The sequence below is a fragment of the Tachypleus tridentatus genome, chromosome 10, assembly GCF_004210375.1.
Source record: "Tachypleus tridentatus isolate NWPU-2018 chromosome 10, ASM421037v1, whole genome shotgun sequence".
In the NCBI taxonomy this organism is placed as follows: Eukaryota; Metazoa; Arthropoda; class Merostomata; order Xiphosura; family Limulidae; genus Tachypleus; species Tachypleus tridentatus.
The window spans coordinates 85567209-85591197 of NC_134834.1; the positions used below are offsets into that span (position 1 = coordinate 85567209).

Consider the following 23989-nt stretch of genomic DNA (forward strand, 5'->3'; position numbering starts at 1 on the left):
AAGACTTCCATTATAATCAAGCTCTACTTAAACCTCTTCTAAATTAAGTATAATATGTTTGAACTGATTGACTCAAATATAATATTTGTGTATTCATAAGTAAGGAAAAACCTTTCAAAAAAAGAAGTAAGTTTAGGGACGGTTAATATAAATTATTCAAAAACAATGTAATCAAGATGGTATGGATGGCAGTTACATCATCCCAATACAATTGTGCAAGCACATAATGTAGCAGAATGTTAACAGACAAAAATAATACAAATTAAACTCAGTTGTGATTGAATAGTAATATGTATTACTATATATATATATACACATATATACAGTTTTTATTTACTTGTTTGATTTTTAATGCAGTGTTTCAATAGATATAGAAAGATTGTATTTATAACCAACTTATAAATAATGAGATTCTAACTGCAATGTTTATTGTTTATCCCGTCATTGCAAGATGGTTAGGGCGCTCGACTCGCAATCTGAGGGTTACGGATTCGAATCCCCGTCACAACAAATATGCCAGCCTTTTCAGCGGTAGGGACGGTATAATATGCGGTACATCTTACTCTTCGTTGATAAAAGAGTAGCTCAAGAGTTGGCGGTGGGTGGTGATGACTAGGTGCCTTCTCTCTAGTCTTACACTGATAAATTAGGGTCGAATGGCGCAGATAGCCCTCGTGTAGCTCTGCGCGAAATTCCAAATAATTCCTGTTTCATCCTGTACTTAAGCTTCTTAAAGGTACACCAAATTCCTGTAAGAAAGTTAACTTCAAAGAATTGGAATGTATTTTATAATTACTACAAGTTAACAATATTTATCAAAGCAGATACTCCGTTTGAAATTAAGTCATTTCAGTGAATTTGGTTGACACCATTATTTTGGTTTTTTAGTAATGATATAATTTGAAAGAACAAAAAATTCAAACGTTATGCTGTGATATTTACAGGCACTCTCAGAACGTCACTTCTTCTTTGTGGGTATTTTGGATTTTAGATACCCAGGAGGGTCAGGTGCACAAGACCTCTTCCTCCATTCCTAACTTTCATGCCGGCTACTACTATGTTATTGTTGTAGTGCTTTTGGGATACAGTAACCCACAGTACTCCGGCCCTCTCAGACCTCTCTCTCTCGGGTTTGGATATCATATGTACCCTGGAGAGTCAGGTGCTCTTTGACCTCTTCCTCCTTCCTTTACTTATGTGGTCATGCAGTGTTTGATGGTGTTAGTTACTGCTTTTTGAGTCAGAGTGGGCTGATTTAGTCTGACCCTTTTTCAGGATAATGTCCATGTACTGGTACACATATATAGATATTCTTTTGTCCTGTCAGTAAGATGTCTAGTTTGTTGGTGGCTCTTTTTTAAAAAAAAAAAAAAAAGAAATATTTCCGACGAATTTCATTACTTTTTATTTATATTTTTATTATATATATGTATTCATTTATTTATTTTTATGTTTAAAATGTATGTTTAGGACTTTCTTCATCATGTACGAGGTACTTGTCTAGTTCGCAAAGTAATTCATTTTTCATCCAATTTTTATTAACATACGTTATTGTGCTATGTAGGAGTCTATCTGGTATGGTTGGTATGTTTGAATATTTATGTATAAATTGAGATGATGTTGCTCTGGGAACTCTATATGCTGTTGTGAGGAGTGTGTTTTGAATTGTTTGTAGTTTGGTTTTAATTGTTTTGCTACTTACAGTTATCCATGCTGGAGTTGCATAGTTAATTACTGGTCTAATGTATGGGTCCCGGCATGGCCAAGCGTGTTAAGGCGTTCGACTGGTAATTCGAGGGTCGCGGATTCGAATCCCGGTCGCACCAAACATGTTCGCCCTCCCAGCCGTGGGGGCGTGATAATGTGACGGTTAATCCCACTATTCGTTGATAAAAGAGTAGCCCAAGAGTTGGCGGTGGGTGGTAATGACTAGTTGCCTTCCCTCTAGTCTTACACTGCTAAATTAGGGACAGCCAGCGCAGATAGCCCTCGAGTAGCTTTGCGCGATATTCAAAACAGTCTAATGTATGTTATCTATTGATGCTCCTCTATTCTTACCCGTTAAACTCCTAGCATAGTTGGTTCTTTGCCATACTTTATTTTTAATTTCGCTTACATGGTTAATCCATGTTAATTTTAAATCATAGGTTAGACCAAGAAATTTTGCCGATGTGGCAGTCTAAAGTAGTGTTCCATTCATATATATTTCAGGCTGTAGTTTTTTGTATTTTGCCAATTTTGTAAAGACGACAAGTTGTGTTTTTGCTGTATTAATTTTTATTCTGAATTTTTGACAGTATTCGCTTATTATATTTTGTTGCGGTTGTATGTTTGTGGCTGATACTGTTGATGTTGTTGTACTTTTCCAGATTGCCACATCATCAGGATTAGGATTCTTCAATGGCAGATTCTTTACACACTTGATGAATAGTATATGGCTAACCACCCTTCCTTAAGGGACACCAGCTTCTGAAGTAAAATACTCAGAAAAGATACCCTCTACATTTACTATTTTCCAAAAATTAGATAACCGGCGAATAATTCCACGTGGTAGTCTCATTTCATCCATACGGAACTGTAGGCCATTGTACCATACAGTGTCGAATGCTTTCTTAACATCAAGAAATCAGGCGACAGTGCATTGTTTTTTTTTTATTGAAGCTATCAATTATTTATTCAGTTAGTCTGACTAAATGGTCTGTAGTTTGTCTCAATTTTCTGAATCCATTTTGTTCTTCTGGTAATTTTGATGTTATAGAGTATGTTACTGATTATTCTCTCCATCATTTTGCCTACACAGCTGGTCATCTCAGAACTTGGGACTCAGGTTTGGTTTGGTTTGTTTTGAATTTCGCGCAAAACTACACGAGGACTATCTGCGCTAGCCGTCCCTAATTATGCAGTGTAAGATTGGAGGGAAAACAGCTAGTCATTACCACCCACCGCCAACTCTTGGGCTACTCCTTTACCAACAAATAATGGGATTGATCATCACATTATGACACCCCACGGCTGAAAGGATGATCATGTTTGGTGTGACGGAACTTAGAACCCGCGACCCTCGGATTACGAGTCGACTGCCTTAATCAGTTGACCATGCAGGGCCCTTGTGACTCAGTAATTACATTGATATTGTTATAAAATAAAATACTGTATATTATTTCAATTTCTAATTACTTCTTTAGGAGGTATTTAAAATCACGTTTCGACGAACGATCCAAGCCATTCCTACATAGGTGGTGCTACCGCCTGTCTGATATTTAGAAAAATTTAATCACTCAAGATTACTTACAAAATTTCCACCTGTGGCGCTGAAGATGTTTGTTATTTTCTTAATTATTAAGTCTTACTAACAAATAAACAAGATTTGTTCTTGGATAACGTGGAATAAACCAGTAGTTTAAATTTTAAATGATGGCATAATCTTGTTTCAATAGCAGAACAATTAAAATTAATATTCCAACTTAAAAATAAAATGTGTATTAGTAAACGTAGCTGTTTATTCTATTTTATTATTGTTACATAAGATCAAAATCAACAAACTATTTGTCTTAGATAAAGTTGATTTGAAACGTAGATCTTTTGATAATGTGTTTTAAATTTCCCCTGGTGTTTATTATTCAAAATCAAGAAATTTTAGGATTTCAAACTCTTCCAACCTGAATAATTAATTAGAATAGATTTATCTCTTTTTCAATACCTCATCAAATTGACGTGTAGGTGTTTTGTTGTTCAAATAATAATTGAGTTATTATTGATTGGCAGTAAAGAGCTTAGTGGATAATAGGCTTCAAAATTTGATTTATTGTTGATATCTGTTTAATCTACTTCTAAAACTTTGAAAGTAATCACCAGACTTGTAAATATTAGTTTGATCTTCCAGTGAATGAAGTAAGAAACAAAACCATAAAAACAATAGAATTCAACATATAGGAAACAAAGGACTTTTTTTCAAAATTACATGAAGCCCAGTAGCTTCTGTTCAGAACAAGTTCGCCACATAGATAAAAATGGATAGCTTCCTCAATAATGTGTGTGACTAATTTAACTTCCGCGTAAGAAGTTTGTTTAGAATTTAGTGCAAAGCTACATTAGCCGTCCGTCATTTAGTAGGGTAAGATTAGAGGAAAGATAGCTAGACATCACCACCCACCGCCAACTCTAGGGCTACTCTTTTACCAAAGAATAGTAGGATTGACCGTCATATTATAACACCCCCACGTCTGAAAGGGCGAGTATATTTGGTGTGATGGTGGCTCGAACCCACAACCCTCGGATTACTAGTCGAGAGCCTTAACCACCTGGCTATGCCGGGTCCTCCACAAGAAGTATGAATGAAATGATTTATCAGCTGGCACCTTCACTGTAAACAATATTTTTGTTACAATTTCGAAGCTAGATTTTTGTAAGCATGAGAAATTTATATTAGTCCCATGTCCGTACATTGAATATAGAGACAGAGAGGGCAATGGTAACCATATATCATTTATTATTATTTTCTGAACATAATCAACTACCTACATCAATAGTAAAATATATACCTAGAAATATGTACATATTCTTATACGTGCGCATTTCCAAGCGTATATTTTACTATTAATTTTATTTGATACAGAAATAACCTATATACTAAAAATAAATATATTAAAATCATGGTTTTAATACACTTAACTCCAAATAATAACATACTTCGAATGGAGCCCAATTAAAAATATCTTTATATAAGTGTTTTTCTTATAGCATAGCCTAATGAGACTATCTGCTGAGGACCTAGGGGGGATCGAGCCCCTGATTTTAGCGTTGTAAATCTCTAGACTTACCGCTGTACCAGCAGGGGATATTTTTATTTAAAATTGTAAGTTATATAAAACTTATAGTGCATGACTGATTTGTAGCAAGTGCTCCAAGGGGTATACATATCTCTGTTATTAACATGTTTTCATTTATAACACCTAAACTTGTATGTTGTTAACAAGGGCTACTTCTACCTACAACTTCCAAAAATTATTTTCGTGAATGTCCTTTACACAGTGGCGTAGCTAGGGTTTTCAGCGCCCGGGGACAAAGTCAGTTTTCGCGCCCCTTCGTGACAAAATGTAAGCCATAATTCCTAATTATGTAACATCAATTTGGCGCCCCCCCCCCGATACTGAGCCCGGGGACAGATGTGCCCCCTTGCCCCCCCTTCCTAGCTACGCCACTGCCTTTACATTTATTTAGACAAGTTCGAATAAACTCATTGTTGAGTAATTTCCAGTTTAAAAGTTTCAGCGTCATTAAATATTTTGGTTTACCCGATGAATACGTACAAATTAAATTTACTACAGTGTGATAATCATAAACATCAAGATCTATTATATTTGAAACTAAAGTTAAAACCATATGTCAAGAAATGCGTCAAGCTTATACAAATAGTTTTGATGCTAAGCCCACAGTTAGTGACGCATACGTTCAAGTAATTGCAAATTTCAATAAACACAAAACGGGGTAGCAGATTCAGAAGCTTATATACTCATGTCAGTCTGTAAACAGTATCGGAACTCACAAATAGAACGTAATATCAGTCCTATACACTTACAAGCAGCAGTTTTATCCAGGTGTTGCTGAAAGACAAGCGTTGTAGAAATCAAAGTTTTGTCTGATCGAGAATACAAATAACTGGAGGTAATAAGACTATGAAACTAATGCTGCTATTAATATAAGTAGTCAAGCCAATAAACCAATAAACGTTATATATATAAAGGTTACGTTTTTTAAGGCAGACGACAGTCGAGTACATTTCTTGTCAGCAACCCTGCTGTAAATACACAGCAAAATCGCTATGTCGAAAGCATAAGGATACACATTAGTAGGAAATAGTTTTGATACATAAATGATAAATCGAAAACTGCTACTGAGATGAGGTAAGTTATCTAAAAGATTGAAATGCGCACCACAAATGGTATAATAAGTAAAGTTAGAACTAGGTAAGTAACAAAGCTGATTTACCCGGTAACTACAAAGGGCAGTTGGTTCAATGACGGACAGATAAACGATATCGAAGTCAGTGTATACCATCTATACTACAGAATTGTGAAATTTCGTTACGAAGTTGGGTTGTCTGTATTTCTATCAACGGCGCTGATGAGATACCCGAAATTACTGGAACCTTGACTGTTACCAAGTGCAGGTTGTTCCTAATCCATCATGTTATTTCCTCTGGAACACGATGGCTTATCGGGTAACGATTAATCTTTCAGTAAGATAATTATCCCAAGCATAAAGCAAATGTGGTTAAAATATAAAGAGGCTGATGGATCATTTAAGATAATGACTTGACCTGCACAAAGTCCTGTTATATAAATCCTTAAAGAGGTACAAGGCTGTTTAAAAATTGTGAATGTTAAAAGCGACCAATCAAAAGAAAGTTTTGTAGGATGTTAAACAGGAAATTCGGGGTTATATTCCATAATTATTGTACTGATAATAAGTTTGGTAATATGAAAACGAGGCTTAATGAACTGTAATAAAGCGAAGGATTCAGATATAAAACGATAATACCCTCATATCAATTTCTGAGTGTATTTATAAACGAGATTAACACATGCATTTAATCTAACTATAAAAGCAAGTCTTTCTCACACCATCTGCTGGTAGTAAGCTAGGCCATTGACAGGCCATGGGTCAATATGTTTACGTAAGCGACATATTCTTGATGTTTCTTCTGTGTTTAGAAGCATTTTGTATTATATTTGGTTCACTATTCATTAATGTTTTTTTTTTCTTTCTGCTGATTTGCACTTGATAAAAATGCTGTCTACATTTACCTACGTATGTCTCTGTTCGCTTTTGTTTGTGTTACTATTTTCTGTAGCGAGGTTTTAATCATCTTGTTTCCATTAGTGACTATTTCTGATTGACTCTGTTGGCATTGTTTGTGTTTCCATAATTATTTCCATTACTGAATGAACATACATACAAATATTGTGAATTTGTGTCAACAAATTATGTTCCTCATAAGATTTCATTCTTTCGGCTGTTTTACAGCAAAAGGTTTTCGTAAAAAAATAAACTAGTTTCCCACAAAGTGCTGGAGAGAAATGATGGAACAGTATATTGGCTACTGTAGAGTCACGCCTACTGGCATTTAGCGGCGCCAGTAATTTGTCCCTCTGAATTTTACGCCACGCACTTAGCACGCGCAGGTCATGCGGCACGAGAAGCTGAGCGCGTCATTTCGGAAATGCAATTGTTGTGTTCAAGCACACTTACAGCCTGCATAATTGTGAGGCTTTGTCAGATGTATCCAAGAGGAAGGCAAATATTTGAGAGGAATCATGAATTACAGCGAAAAGCGGCCACCAAAGTCAACAAGCTAGGAAGCCCTGGAGACGCTGGGATGACGCCTCAGCAAGCCGCCTACAACATCCTTCTGTAAGGAGCCTTGTACCGAGTATAGAACCCTGCGGGGGAAAAAAACCAACAAAAAAAAAGTCCACACCATTAATCTCTACAAGAGTCATCCGATGTATTCATAAATTCAGAAAAACTTCCGGATTTTGAAGCAACAACGCCTTGAGGTTATATAGTACAGGGACACGTTTCTTTATTCAAAGTGTTAGATATGCAAGGATGTAATATTCTGAAAATGAAAAATTTACCAAAACATCGATGGAAAAGTGCTCCAGATCACAGCACTCGAAGTTTAGGTTTCGTTCTATGGTTAGAAGTTTAATATTTATTGCAAGTTCAGTTGTTATGTCACCCATTTGTTGTGAGAATCTAAGTTACGACAGTAACTGTCACGGTACGGATTCATTCTAACAACAACAAAAACATGGTGTAAGATTAACTTAAAATATCAATGAGAATCTTTGGTAAATAAAAGCTTCCAACAGATAATGGTTATTCTTCTGGTCTAATAGCAGGAGCACACCAACCAAAACTACTGAATAACGTTATAAGAGCAAAAAAACATGTTTAGCAGGGAAAGTGTGGCTTTGATTATATGACAGCAAAAGTAGTCAATACAGTAATTAAAATCGTTGTCTTGTAGAAAATTCAGGAAGCCACTACTATTGACAATTCCACAAAATTGCATACAGCAACAGGGGTAAATAGGCTTATAAAATAAAAGTTTTCAGGGGTTTGTCCGAGAATGACGCGGTAATTTACATTTATACGCTTTCAGTTGGGTGAATATGGTTTTATCCATTTTTCTTTTAGTGCCTGCTACGCTCTGTATAATTTAAATCATGTTTATAGTATCAGTTCCATAGATCTATATAGCTAGTATAACATAGGCCTAGCATCCATTCCACAGATCTATATAGCCAGTATAACGTAGGCGTAGCACCCATTCCACAGATCTATGTAAATAGTATAACGAAGGCGTAGCACGCGTTCCGTAGATCTATGCAGCTAGTACAAAGTAGCATCCATTCTGTAGATTTATTTAGCTATTAAGTTATACCAAAAGCAACAATCGTATAGCTCTATATGATTAGTACAACGCATCGATACATCCATTCCGCGGTACAATATATAGTTAATAGAACGTCTCCATAGCTGATTGCAGCCATTCTGTGGCTTCATATAACTATCAAAACAGCCTAATAGTAACTGCATATTACATAACTACATACAGGTCTATTAAAACATTTCTACACAATCAGTTCCGTAGCTCTATACAGTCCCTAAAACATTTCAGTAGTTACAAATCCCTACATTGCTATAGCAACTAAAGAGTGCCGATAACAATCACAGCGCAAGTCTTATAAGAATGACTTTCAGCACGAAGGTATGTTTATGAAAATCGTGTGATTTATATTCTATTATGCAAATATATGCAAATCGGCTCACGCACGAGAATGACTTCACTTCTTAAAAATACCACATTTTACATACATCTACAGTTGAATAACATGGCTTTTCTAAATGCCCTCACTGTTACGTAACATCTATATGTATCATTCTTTATATAATATTAAGAATAATATATTTTAAAGTAAACCTCAATTAATGGCCAGAAAATACGTTGAAACTTTACAAGATATATTCTCGAAATTCAGAAAAATACCGTTGTAGTTGTTCACACGTAATATTTCTTCATGTAACAAATCTGTCAGTTTTACACAGCACAACTCGGATTATGATAAGTTTGATTTTATCGTACACTGAAATGATCGTTGAGTTAAGCTTGTTAAAATTATGCTCATAGTTATTTTAAGAACGTATTTTTGTTCTAAGGTGTAGGCTTGGTTGCAAATAAACTGTAATATGATACAGGGTAACATGCTAAAATTTCATTACATTACTGCCCTAGTTTCAGCTCTGATACTTACTCTAGCTTTTTCGGATATTGCATACGAGATATAATTTTTAAAGTACGTTTCTCTTGTTTTTTGGTTGTTTTTTTTCCAGCAGTAATCTCATTATGTGTTCATATCAAATATAACGAGAGCTACAGTTTAGGTGCAACGTAATTATAAATTAAGGTAATAAATTACATTAGAAAGAAACATAAAATCACGCCTGAAATACGTTGGCGTCAGATTTCTAACGTGCAAAGAGGCAATAAGTCGACAGCAGATATAATTCGTTGGAGTACATGTTCAATTTTCTAAGTAATCAATTTAGATTGCTTATGAACTGGCTTTAGTTCTAGTCTGGCGTACATTTACAAGCAATTATAGGGATTATAACATAAATTATCATTTCTTAAGTAGCGGAAGGTCTAATATAAAATGTTTTTGTGATCATGGCCTTAAATACGTTTCGTTAGCGGGTAAAGGTGTATCAAAGAATCGTTATTACATATGCATGAATAAAACAGCTATAAAAACTACCTATCAATGCATAGGGCAACATGTTTTCTGCCTACATCCTCAGATTCTTCTCATACAGGTGTGTCACCTCCACTGAGGAAGCCTCTCAAGTACTTATTTCTCGACACAAGTATACCTTTGACTGACTTGATGAAAAACGTTAAGTATCAGGTTTCTGAGACAACAAATTCCAGTTTCACTTAACAAAAAAAAAAAGACATACAATAGCCTACAAAAAGTGCTTTATTAGTACATTGTAGCTTAAAAGCTTATAAAAAAATCTACAATGTGCCAGGATATATAGTAAGCTACTTTTATACGTATATAAACGTCCTTGTTTACCTTTTCTCTTTAAAAATACAACATTAATACAAAATGTTAAATATGCATGAACGTTTCAGTTAAAATTTAATGCTAGATTTATGATTTAAATAGTTTTTGTAGCGCGGGTTTCATATTCAATGTTTTTTAGAAGCGATATTTTATGGTAATTTTGCTTACGTAACTGTTTACGAATCATACGTAGTGTGGTTCAGTTGTTATGAATTAACGATTGTTTACAATAACGAGATTATTGTGTCATGTTGCTAGAATATTATTGCATCAGTATACCAAGTATTGCGCTGAATGTTCTTTATTTCTGTTGGTGTATAAATACGCGTCAAAAATCATTAGTTAGTTAGTTCTGATTCCAGACTGCGTCATCATGACGTTATCGATCAAGGACGTGTAATGGCGATTTTTAAAATGAACTTATCATATATTATATTGTAATAACAGAACAAAGAATAATAATTCGTCTTACTAATTGTGTTCTAAAGTAATTTGATCAGTTTATGTGAACTTTGACAAGACAATTATTTAAAGCTTTGGATACAACTATGGTAATCAACAGTATAACGAGCATTTGTATACACGTGCGATTTATCTTTAATATATCATTTTAAAACAGTAGAATGTGTTGCAGTTTGTTTATAATTGAAAGTTATCGCCAGCAAGTCACAGCTTATAAGGCTTGTGACACCTGACAATTCCAATAGCATATACATCAATCTTGACCACAGTGATACCCTCAATAAAAACAAAACAAAACTACAGTCAGAACAACAAACATTTTATACATTATTAAGCCTAGTATTACTATTGTGTAAAGTGTTCACTAGTGTCGTTAAACTACGTGTGACACGAAGTCTTTATGATACGACGACATAAGTTTCCTTCTATTTGGGTTATGGCCCACACGGAATATTGGTGATAATTATCGGAAAAACTAACGGACTTCTTTTTTCTAGATATTTCTAAGTACAGAACACACCATATCCTTTAACACAAAAAATAGTTCCTTGAAAATAATTGTAATTTCTTTGTAAATATTTTTGTATGGAAAAGTTTCGAAGGAAAGAGTCGTATCTGAATTCCATATTCTCAAAGTAGAGTGTATGCACAAATATTTCCACACATGTTAGGAAAGTAAAGATGTGCCCTGTTCATATAATTGTCCAGAATAATAACAACAACAAAAACTTAACTGACTGATTTGGTTTTTGCTTTATATTTTTACAAGTAAATATTTCGATCATTTAGTGTTTATTTTGCTCTCAATAAATTCAGTAACGACATTGTACTGTAATCTCTAGGATGAATGTAAAATCTTTAAGAATTTTATTCATTTATATTAAACATTTAATATTCTTACTCCTAGTTTCAACTTAGTAACACCACATGAGACTCGAAACTGTGTCTGTTACAAGACTGGTGTTCTTATTAGCCAAGCTGATTAAATTATAAAGCCATAAGTTGCTACAAGCAATAATCCGTTTCGCCACTTACGCGATTTTGTCATCACAATGCTATTGTTTCGAACTTAGTGCACACTGGTAATAATAGTAACATAATTGCTTTTAGCTTTTATTTAAATTTATACAACACGGAAATGAATGGTGAGAAATTATAATGCTTGAAAGTGGAGTTCAACCGCATTTTATTTAGTTTCCATAACTAAACTATCTTAAACTGTGAAGCATGTAAACGTGAATAAAACACACCAATCGTCCAATGATTTATCAACGTTTCTTGAATGTGTGTATTACCACTTATTTAAAATAATAATGTTCTCAACAGATGAAGAATAAAAATAGTAAGTAATACTTGGATCAGCTACTTCTCTTGATACGTTTCAGCGCAACTAAACATAAATATTCAAAATCTCAACATACAAAAGTAAAAAACATTGAACAGATTTTGTTTTGCTTGATCGAATTTAAGCACAAAGCTACACAACGAATTGTCTGTGCTCTGTCCGCCACGAGTATCGAAACCCGGTTTTTAGCGTTGTAACTCCGCAGGGGGATAAAAACATTAAAAAATCCTAATCAAAAGATTACTTGAGATAACAGCTTTTTTTAAGGTGCGATAGACATAATGAATATTTATTTAAATTTGATGTTTGTTCGCTAATTATTGAAGCTTCCTGTATCTTAATATACCGGATAACGATGAATTAATTTATTGCACTTTAATTGTTTGATTCTTCACACTTCGCTTTCAGACGTTTCACGATTTCGTTATTGCACTTTAATTGTTTGATTCTTCACACTTCACTTTCAGACGTTTCACGATTTCGTTATTGCACTTTAATTGTTTGATTCTTCACACTTCGCTTTCAGACATTCCATGATTTCAGTTTATTCTTCACAGGATTAATCATTCTTAAGTATTACCATCATTGGTAAAAATGATAAATATCTCTTCAAAAATAACTCTCATATAACTCAATGTCGACAGAAGGTCCAGATATTTTACGAATAAAGCTCCCTGTATAGTTACAGAAATAAATCCAGCTAAAATATTTATATTTCCTAATATATATAGCGTATTTCTCTTCTGATACATATATTTAGTTTATTTACTAGTGTGTTTTTTCAATGTGGTGAAAGAAAAGGATATTTTCCGAGACTCAACAGATAAAATAAAAATGTATTTACTCTAATACTTTTGGCTCTACGCTTAAGAGATATTGACAGGATTTCTTTAAAAGCAGTTAAATGTGTCACATTTTCGTAGTCTCCTTAAAAGCTTTGCAGTATGATTTTCCAAAACGAACCTTCTAGAAAACCAATAGTGACATCTCGTTCTAGATTATTATATATTATATATATATCTCAACTGTTTCCAGGTATAAGATAGAAACCTTACTTCTATGTTTTCTTAAATTTTTTGCTGCCATTTATTTAATCTAAGAGCTTCCACCTACCGATATAAGTGAAGCCTTTTAAAATCTCCCATTCTCAAGAAGCAACAGGATTGAAAATACGCCACCAGACAAACTAGAGCCAGCACGTGTCTTAAACTCTTGATACGTTGCTTCAACTATACATTACTTCTAAGATAGTACATTATTGTGTTCTTACCGAATTAGGCACAAAACGCCCTAACTGTCACTTGCTAGCCATAATGTGTATGAACATCTTCCTACGTGTAGTTAAAATTCGTAAAGTTTCAAATATTTTTAAGCATTTTCTTCATGACGAACTGAGTCATTCTTTTCTCTCAAGACATACATGATCTCATGTTGATTTTAAGCAGTGAATTCGTATTACGATAACAAACAGCTTTTCTGTTTTGAAGATTTGTATGTATGTGTGTGTGTGTGTGTGTGTAATAATTCTACTTTATTGATATGTGATCATCCAAACATTTCGAACATGCTCGCCACTAGTTCACTCTCAGCTGAAGCTGCGGTTGTCTGAAAGATGGTAAAATACGAACACGATATTTCCAGAGAATCCGATGGAAATGGATTGAATATTTACGTTTTTGGCTATCTTTAAATTTTACAGCATCAATAGGAAATTATACATATTTTTCTAAACATAAATTTACCAGATAAATGCATTTCTTATTGACTTCAAGTGTACAACTTTTACATTGTTCATTTCTAATATCAGAGCACTTACAAGCAGTCTGACGAATCTTTCATAGCGATAACTTCGTAATAAGATTTGTTGCTGGTTCAAAAATAAAAATAAATAAAAAACACGTTCGTTATATTAAAGGTGATGAGCATGGTTATTGTGAGAAGCAGTCAGAAAATATGTTCGTGAACTTTTCATAGAGTGAGTTATATTAATGTTCTAATACATTACAGTGATTACTTTATCAATGATAATTATCTGAATGATGTTACAAGATATGGATTATGCTTTCTACATTAAGGTCCACAAAAGGTTCCAAGTCAAATCGATCACAAATTTATTCTTTGATGTCTTTGATGCTTAAAATATCCTGTGTTACCAGAATTGATTGCTGGAAGGCAACTTTATACTTAGGAAGTTAGCAATGTGCAAAATGGTACACCCTTTTTATTTTACCTCGTTATGATATTAGAATTGTAATGCCTCAGCTATAAAGATGTATAAGCTATTTAACTTGCACATGAAGCATATCGGAGATATCGGCTTGTAATGGATACCGAGGCAGGTATAATGGAATCATAAAACACAATTATATTTAATATTTTATACAGTAAATTGAGAAAATATCATCATATGAAGTATATATAAAGAGAGTAAAAAGTATTCAAAATATCTTTTGGTTCAGACCAGGCAGTATTGTGTATATACTTAATTTATTTCAATTGTCTTCTGCGAAAAGATGCTATAGAACTGATGCGTACTCAGAAAAACTGATTGAGATACAGATTTAAAGTTGTTCTCTTATATTTCACGTGACTTTACAACATTGACTTCATAGTTTTCTCTGAAGGATTGTATCAGCATAGATTAAAATTCTAGTAGCGAATTTTTATACTAACTAAAGACACACTTGGTATTCTAAATACCTAAGTATTAAGGAAGATTAGAATCTGTAGTCAATCCCCTGTCATTTTTTTTAAATGGGGTCATTAAGGCAGCGTTATTAATATCCTTTTCGATTGTTATTATTTACTGTTCATGGTGAAATTTAACAATAATAATTTGTTTAGTAAATTTAAGTCTTGTTATTCTTGATTATCTTTTTTTTTAATCTCCTCTTTTTTGGCAAGTTCCCTCCTTGTGGTTGTAGACAGACACAAGATCTCGAAGATATCATTTCTATAAATCTACAAAAGACATTATGAACAGTCTAGGAGGAACACCAGAGACAAACCTTTTTGGACAGTCTAGGAGGAACACCAGAGATAAAACGTTTCGGACAGTCTAGGAGGAACACCAGAGACGTTGATATTAACTCTGTTGAATATCACTAACAGTCTGGTACTTTGACGAGAAAAGAAAGCTGAGACAAAACGTTTACAAAGATATTTGTATTTTTCTAAATTCACAGCAAACAAAGTCTTGTAATTTAAACAAGTTTATAGTTTGTGAAAAACACATTTCTTGATAAAGTTCAAAATAATCGCAAAAATCACCTTTTTCCACTTGTTTCAACAATTAGTTTTTCATCGGTTTTTCTCATGGATTTGGTTTCAGGTACTAGCATAATTTCTGATGTATCAGCTACAGTTGAATTAAAACATTTTACATTTTGGCAATATTTTAAAAGAATTTATCAAACAAGAAAATAGGAACCAGTTGCACTTATAAGATCGTCTACAGCATAAGTCACATATCCCACTTACAGAAATACTAACATTATAATATGAAAAAGCTACACTTCCCGGATATCCACTGTTTTTACAGGATCATCTACCTAACAACACAAACCAGCAGTGTTCAGTGAAACGCCTTAACGTTTCATTTCGTAAACCACGGCGTTTACAGGATAACTGACACCACGAGTGATAAATCTAGATAAAAGCATTAGTCACAGGGCAGCATAAGTGGCACATTCAAGATACCAGTAACACGCATTAGCTTATATACAAATATTGTGACACGTTCTATATCAATGGTTATGAATCCCTCTCCAGCTAACTAGTTCCGATCTCAAAACTTCACGGAGCACTAGTGCTGTTCCATATTTTTTCTCGAGTATTTTTAAAGTAGCTATATTTTAAAACACTTTTTTTTTCAACCGTCTTGTGAACCAGCTGTTGGAAACCGCTGCTGCAGATGACAGCATTATTTATAATTTATTTATATAAATAAAACAGCGTTTTCCAAACTTCAAGTAACGGCGCTTCCCTAACTCAAAGTTTCCATTGCACCCTGTTCACGTTAAAATAAGTTTTTCAACCAACCACCACTTTTATCATCTGTTTTTAACAATTTTTAACAAAGAAATGTTTGTAAGAAGCGAGTAAATGGCTAGAACAAACAAACAAACAAAATTTTTTAGAGCAAAGTGACAGTTTTGTTAACGTCGTCTCCAACTCTTGTTATTTCATTGATATTTTTGGTCTCTCCTGCCAATCCAGCACCCCGGGAGGCACCCCAGGTTTTTGAAAACACTGCACTAAGGTAATAGCAACGTTTCTAAAATAACCTACAAATAAGTAACATTTTAGTTATGGAAGCAAAATGTGTGAAACGTTAATAGATAATAAAATATTCTAGGTACTATTCGTGTTAATGGAACCACCTATAGATAATTTAATAATTTTAGGTACCAATAATATATCTTAGGAAGGTTGGTATGGGTATGTTCTCTACTTTGCTTTGGTAAAATGTTTAATACCCATACCAGCTATCCTGAAATACATTTTTACTTCAAGTGGGTTTCTCGTCATCACGAGATATTAAGGAATCGTAATGGTAATTAACACATTCTGTGTAACAATAGTGTTCATAATTAAATACATTTTGATGGAAACATCTACAAAACGGGATACAGTCAAGACAACAAAAGTAATATTCAAGGAACCGCCGACAGACAAGATATACGTTGTCCTACAGCAATTCCAGTCGTGAAGGTTTCTCCCGCATAGGTCCTCGAAATAGAAAAATGCATCATTAAACATAATGAAATTCGAGTATTTTTGCCGAGTTAAGAATGTTGCAATAGGAAACTATTCTTACTTTTAACAATTTATTCATGTGATTTGTGTGAGTGGGGGGTGGGTATTTAATTTGATACGATTTGAACAAAATCTCGTACAGTGCTATACATATGATGCTCAAACTTTTGTTGCTATAAAATCACCCAAAGTTAGTCTTTTGTTAAGAATTCTATAACATCAACAAGAACATTTTATTATTAAAATTTCTATAACATTAACAAGTACGTTTGATTATTAAGATTCTACAACACAAGTACATTTTATGGAAACGTTAAGAACTAGTTTCCTTCAACGTCGTCACTGAGCAGTTACGCCGATATTGGAAACGTTGACTTCTATAGTTTAGGTCCATTGTCTCTCCTTCACGTGTCCAATCTAAGTACATAAAAGTTCTTTTCTAAAAGAGATAAGATTCACAATGATAGTAAAGTTTCGTCTTAGGTAACTGCTTCTTATAAACACTTATTTTTAAATTTTAATCTTATGGGACTAGATTTACGACGCCAGTTAATTACCACTTCCTTTCTGAGGAAGTCTGATAAATAAATAGTATTTAGATCGAGAATACTATTGTTTTGGTTATTACCGTTCCACATCCTGTTTTGGCAGTATCCTTAGGTGTTTATACGAACTTGATTAAACTTTTTCATCGACTTCGTCTGTTAACAACAGGCCCGGCATGGTCAAGCGTCTTAAGGCGTTCGACTCGTAATCCTAGGGTTGCGGGTTCGAATCCCGGTTGCACCAAACATGCTCGCCCTTTCAGCCCTGGGGGCGTTCCGTGTGACGGTCAATCCCACTAATTGCGCTAGTCATCCCTAATTTAGCTGTGTGATACTAGAGGGAAGACAGCTAGCCCTCGAGTAGCTTTGCGCGAAATTAAAAAAACAAACAAACTCTTAACAACAATTTGTTTCGTATGACTAATAAACTGTATTTCGTCAAATTAATGTTTGTCAAACAAGTGTTAAACTCCAAGACTACAGTTTCTGTTTGAGTGTCGGCTGAGAGTTGTCTCATTCTCTTAACGAGAATAAGAACCTGGATACTGCAAAAACGAACACCATTTAAGTCCTTCGGTTTGGAGAAGTGAAGTGTCTTTGTAATCAGTAAATAATAATGATTTTATGAAACATATACACACGCACTTAGTAATTACTTGAGTTTCTAACTTGGTCCTCCGCTACTTATAATGTTAATACGACATAGAATCAGTTCAGTGGAAAAGTACAAACATTACTTGTAATCACCTGATTCGTAACGCGATTAAAGTATTATCTTTAGTTTTACATTGTCTCGAATTTCTCAGGTAGAAAACTACAATTTATAATACGATATAAGTAACGTTGTAACAGAAATAGTTCGAGTGAAAAGTGTTACTATATTTAAAGAAAAATACGAAAGCATCCTCAGCAGGCTTTTCATTTGTTTCTTCAATATTCTTTTGAGTCACAAGTTTCAACCATACAAGTTGTGTCGTGCACGTCGTATGTTTAAAGGTTCATACAAGTTGTGTCGTGCACGTCGTATGTTTAAAGGTTCATACAAGTTGTGTCGTGTACGTCGTATGTTTAAAGGTTTGGTGAAAGATTGTGTTCGATTTATTTCCATTTTGTTGCAAGAACATTTTAAGCTGGAGTTTCACAGAAACTTAAAGACATACACTGCTACTCTAACTTTTCTACATTAAGCTCTACTCTGCTACTCAATATGTTTGGTATTAGTACCTTAATGTCGTGGGATCTATCAGAACAAGAGAGTATTGACTATATTTAACGCAATATTTAGCTTCAGTCAAGCAAGTCTGTGTATCAAGCAACTGATTTACTGGATATCTGGTTCAGATGATAGCCATATAAAGGGAAGGTGTGAATTTAAATGCGGTTTGCACCAATTAAGATGAATGTCATAGAAAAGCAAATAATTATAAAACGAAAGATGTTTCATTTTAACTTCAGTGTCTAGTTTAAATAAAGATTAGACATAGATCTTTCACACACACTAAATCTACTTCTGTTGTTTGGAGAGGCGACGTTCTAATTATAAGGTTGGCTAAAAAGATGGAATAGTTGAAATATGAAATAAATGCAGCATTTTACAACTTCACGTAAATACACCCTCTAGGGAAGGGGTCGTACACCTTGCGCAAATTGCATATTTCTTGAGGGTAAAGGTGCAAAAAGGACGTGGGTATTAGTGTGAAGCAATGACTCATACTATTACGTACATTGCAACCGAAACCTATGACGGAAGTACACGTGAGTAATGTGAAGTAAGACGGCTCCATGGAGGGGTTAACTTAAGCTACTTATTTTAAACAATGGACTTAATTGAAACTTCTTATGGTATTTTCATCTGTCTACATATAATTCTTCATTATTTAAAATTAACATCTAATTTGTAACCATAGGATATTCAAAGTGCTAATCTTATAAGAAAAAGTGATAAGAAAAACCTAATCATTAGTGTAATGACTTAAATAAGATTAATAAAAATCACAGCTCGACTGCTTACTTTGTTCACACTGAAATAGTTTTAGTTCAAGGCCCATAGGCTCGCTGATATTTATACATAGTACAGTTAATAAACTATTACATTCTTAACTTTTGGTATTAGATCAAAGGTGTTCAAAACCAATTATGTAATTCTACCACAAGAGCTACTAAACCTTTGCAATAAGAATTATAATTAGTAATAAATGGTATTAATTATGAGTAACAGGTGCACTATACAAGTCTGGGTTTTGATACCCGTGGTGAGAAGAGCCCAGATAGCTCATTGTGTAACTTTGCGTTTAACTAAAAACAAAAATAAGCGAAATTACTAGCAACGTAACGAAATTGTCACACGTAAAACCTCACGTACCGGCGAACGACCCCCCCCCCGGCATAGCGGCATATCTGCGGAATTACAACACTAGAAACACGGTTTCGATACCCGTAGTGGACAGAGCACAGATAACCCCTTCGTGTAGCTTTGTACTTAACTACAAATAAACAAACTTTCTGGTAGCCAGAAATAATGTTACAAGCAAAAATATCCTAGTAAAAGAAAGTCACAAATCTTTTAACACCCAAATACAATTTAAAGTAATACAACAGAAAACATTTTAAGTTCGTTATTTATAACAATAATAGCACAATGCACGTTATGTAACACTATATATAAAGCACATGAAATACACATATTAATAACACAACTAATATAACTGTTGTACAAGGATATAAAAAGTACATTACACACAAATATTAATAACACAACACAACTGTTGTAAAAGGACGTCAACTAGAAGTACACGGCTTTACATCTGACCCGAGAAACTTTGTGCCTGACCTCACAGGAGATCAGTTTGGACTACAACCTTACATTTGATACATCATAAATTGAATTTATTAGCACATCATCTAATCTAAGCAGTTCTTCATTAAGATTCATAATGCCATGTTTCGGATCAAACAGCACTCTACAAACGGTCTGTTAACTTAACAAGTGTATCTATGCATAACGCAGAGTTATGTGCACTTTTTAGGCATAAATGAAACCAATCGTCACATGAACGAGTGGAATAATTAAATAACTTGACTTCAATGAACTTCAAAAGTTACACTTTTCAGTCTGTGACGTTTTTCTTATGTATCGTATGCAATTCTTGTCACACGATTTGGCCAATGTAGTTATTTTTATTAAAGAAATTTAATGTTAGATATAAAATCTAGCTAATAACATAAGTAACGAAAATACATATTGAATTATTTCAATGTAATATGTAAATGAAAGAAACACATGCAAACGTACATCTTGCTTAGTAGGTGTGTAAGAAAATGTACTTACCACAAAAACTTGACTACGAACGATCAGGGACACTTCTAGCGACTGAAGTACAAACTACACGATGTGTCAAGCCAATAGTATAAAATTGACTACGGACGTGGGGGGCAATCCTGGCGACTAAAGAACAAACTACACGATAGGTCAAGCTAAGAGTATATTCTGCTGACGTCATGTTCAAACGAAATCAGTAGCAAACTCGTACTAACCTTTAACCAACGTTAAGTGTCTTGCTAACACATTTTTAGTATAAAACTGATAGTGTTAAAATATTATCAATGCCCTTTTTAACTTAAAAAATCGATTATGAACAAAACTTCATTGTTACAATGGATTTACGATATTGTTTCGTATTCAAATGTAAAAATATGCGTACCAAAAGTTAAGGAGAACATAACGTGGCACAAGACATAAAACAATGTGTAGCATGGATTCATAAAATTCGAAGAGACTGAGAAAGGAATTTTCAAAATATAAACAATATAAAAGGGATTCTAAGAATATTTCAAATCTAATGGCTTTATAACACCAATACATGATTTGTGATTGGTCGTTATATAAGGAGGGTTGCGGGTTCGAATCACGGTCGCACCAAACATGCTCGCTCTTTCAGCCGTGGGGGCCTTATAATGTTACGGTCAATCCCACTATTCGTTGGTAAAAGAGTAGCCAAGATTGGCGGTGGGTGGTGATGATTAGCTGCCTTCCTTCTAGTCTTACACTGTTAAATTAGGGACGGCTAGCGCAGATAGCCCTCGAGTAGCTTTGCGCGAAATTCAAAACAAACAAACAAACATTGTATAAGTGTGAGTAAAGCAACTTATAATTAAGGTTTCATCATACATTTAAAGTCTATCTTACCAAATCAAATTCTGTCAGAGATGATTTTAAACCAGTATTGAAATCATTAATTATTATTGTCATAAGACAATATTATTAAGTCCATTATACACATTATTACTGGTGTCTTACAACAAGTATAATCAGTTATATTCATGCTTTATTAAATTGGAAAATGCTTTGATAGTGGTAAAGTTTATATATTCAGTTCTTGTTTACGTTCAGGAATCCTCTTTTTAACAATAACAACACTACTGGTGTCAGTTATTCTACATCCACTCATTCTGTTGTAGGATTTGTCATAGAAAGCTAAACAAGTAAATAATATATTTTAAAAATTAAAATAACATTTAGTTGACACAGATATTTTTCCTACGAAATTCTTGTAACCTTTATACTTGTCCTTTTTTAAAATAATACATTAGGTTCTCGTGTGTAACACGTGGCAACACGAGATCACTTCATTTTACCAATGTTTTTAAAATATGTTCATTCAATCTCTCGTTGCGCAACTAAAAGCACCAGAACTTATACAGGTTAAGTGATTCGACAATTACTCACGTCGTGGCGCTGCTAGAAAACCGATAAATGGTCAACTTGAAAACGAATCATGTACAACCTGTTTCAATTATCCTATAACATGCGAATGTGACCTTGCTTAAAGCATGTGTGTCCATAGCTTAACCTTGAAACGGAAGGAGAACTGAGTTACGCTTTGACCATTCAAGTCCGTGCCCGTCCACTAACTTGTTTATGCACGGAATCACGTGCACAATAGTTACGTATAATACATCTCTGACGGAGGCTCGTCATGACTGGTGTTATTATTCAAAGGTGGCAATTTTACTGAACTTATCTCATGTTCCCTATATATACATATATATATATATATTTCTTAGAATGAAATATAATTTCCTATTTCAAAACCTACTTTAAAAGGATCCAGAAGTTCACTATTTTGATTCGTTATCAAAATCACAAAACGTGCTTAACACATTTTAATCTTTATTTTTGATATGTATAAAAATGTTTGATAATTTTAATTTATTTTTTACACAGATTATACTCTTAAAATGTGCATATTTCAAAATCTAAAAAACGTGCTTGAAATTTTTATCTTTATTTTGAAAAAATATATAAAAAGTTTGTTATTTTTGGTTTTTAAATTTAACGTCAACAAATATTGATTCTTTGATTTTTTATTGCAACGTAAGAAAAACAAGACATCTTTTAAATCCCTCAATGCCTGGAATGGCACCAAGGTTAGGGCACTTGAATCGAGGTTAGGACACTTGATTCGTAATCTGAGGGTCGCGAATTCAAATTCCTATTCCACCAATCATGCTAGCCATTTCAGATATGGGGTCGTAATTATCTGTTTGTTTGCACCTCTATGAACGTTTGGTATTATTACCAACGAATAGTGTGATTAACCGTTACATTATAAAGTCCTCACGGCTAAAAGGGCGAGCACGTTTGATGTGATGGAGTTTTTAATTTAGGTCTTTTAATTATTTTATGGGTTGAAAAATCAAACAATGTATACTGTGGGCTCCTCTGCAGTCATATAAATATAAACTATCACGTGCCCAACATACTGACATAAAAACATGTCATAAAGAGGCAAATCCAACGTATTAGGTTGGATTTGCCTATTTTGAGTCTTTTCAGCTTGTTCAGAGATTGCAAACAACATAAGTTGGGTATTTTTCGGTCAGTTATTTGACCATATTCTGACCAAGTTATGTTGAATTTGGTACAATGATACATTTCCACCGGTCTTTTACATCTATGCACAAAAACATTAGATTTGTTCGTTGTTCATTTTCGTGGAGTCACAACGTCACAAGTAGTCACAGGGTAGTTTGTCCATGTTTTTGACACATTTCGACCAATATACGAGAGGTTTAGTACAAAGAAATTATATGCAGGTTTCAAACAGTAATATAGGCAATTGTGGAACGTTTGCCTTTTGCTCAATTTTTCACCGAAGAAAACACAATTTGTGGTTTTCGTGAACCATTCATGTATATACCAATCATTGTAAATGAGATTTCGTACAAAGTTACATTCTTGCAGGTCTCAAGCATTGATATAGACAGTTTTTGATTGGCTATATTGGGATTGCATGAGGGAGACATATTGTATTCGACCGCGAATGTTGGTTTCCTTAATGTTTGAATTACATTACTCAGTTTTAGGCTTAAGTATTCAGACACATTAAATTATAATGACGTCTATATTCAAACGTTTAGACATTATAAAGCTGTTTACATTAAAATCTAACTGTTAGTTTATGTTTGTTTTTATTAATTTGCCGTGAGCTTGGTCTTTTTGTTTGTTCGTATGCATTTCTTTGAAATCACGTTATACGCAACTCTCACCGTGGACACCATGTACTTAACTAAAACAAAAATGTCCATGATGCTTGACACAATAAATATGGACTAGTCCGAAGTTTTAACATAAATTTGAAAATTTCTATGAGCTTAATTCCAAACTAACTTCCCATACTCAGTATCACATCGGATTGTTTGTAAGACCTGCAACGCTAGAAACTGGGTTTCGATACATG

The 23989-nt window shown here is 33.9% G+C and overlaps 1 protein-coding gene across 4 annotated transcripts in view; it reads right to left on the minus strand.

The window, feature by feature from the left end:
• The window catches only part of LOC143229781 (homeobox protein OTX2-like), a 91611-nt gene that overhangs the window by 45587 nt on the left and 22035 nt on the right, over positions 1-23989 (minus strand). The window contains exon 1 of one of the 4 annotated variants that reach the window (XM_076462550.1): positions 20578-20688. The exons of the other annotated variants lie outside the window; for them this stretch is intronic. The gene's annotated coding sequence lies outside the window, so the exon portion shown is untranslated. Of the gene's footprint in view, positions 1-20577; positions 20689-23989 lie in introns of those variants that run through there. 4 annotated transcript variants of the gene reach the window in all.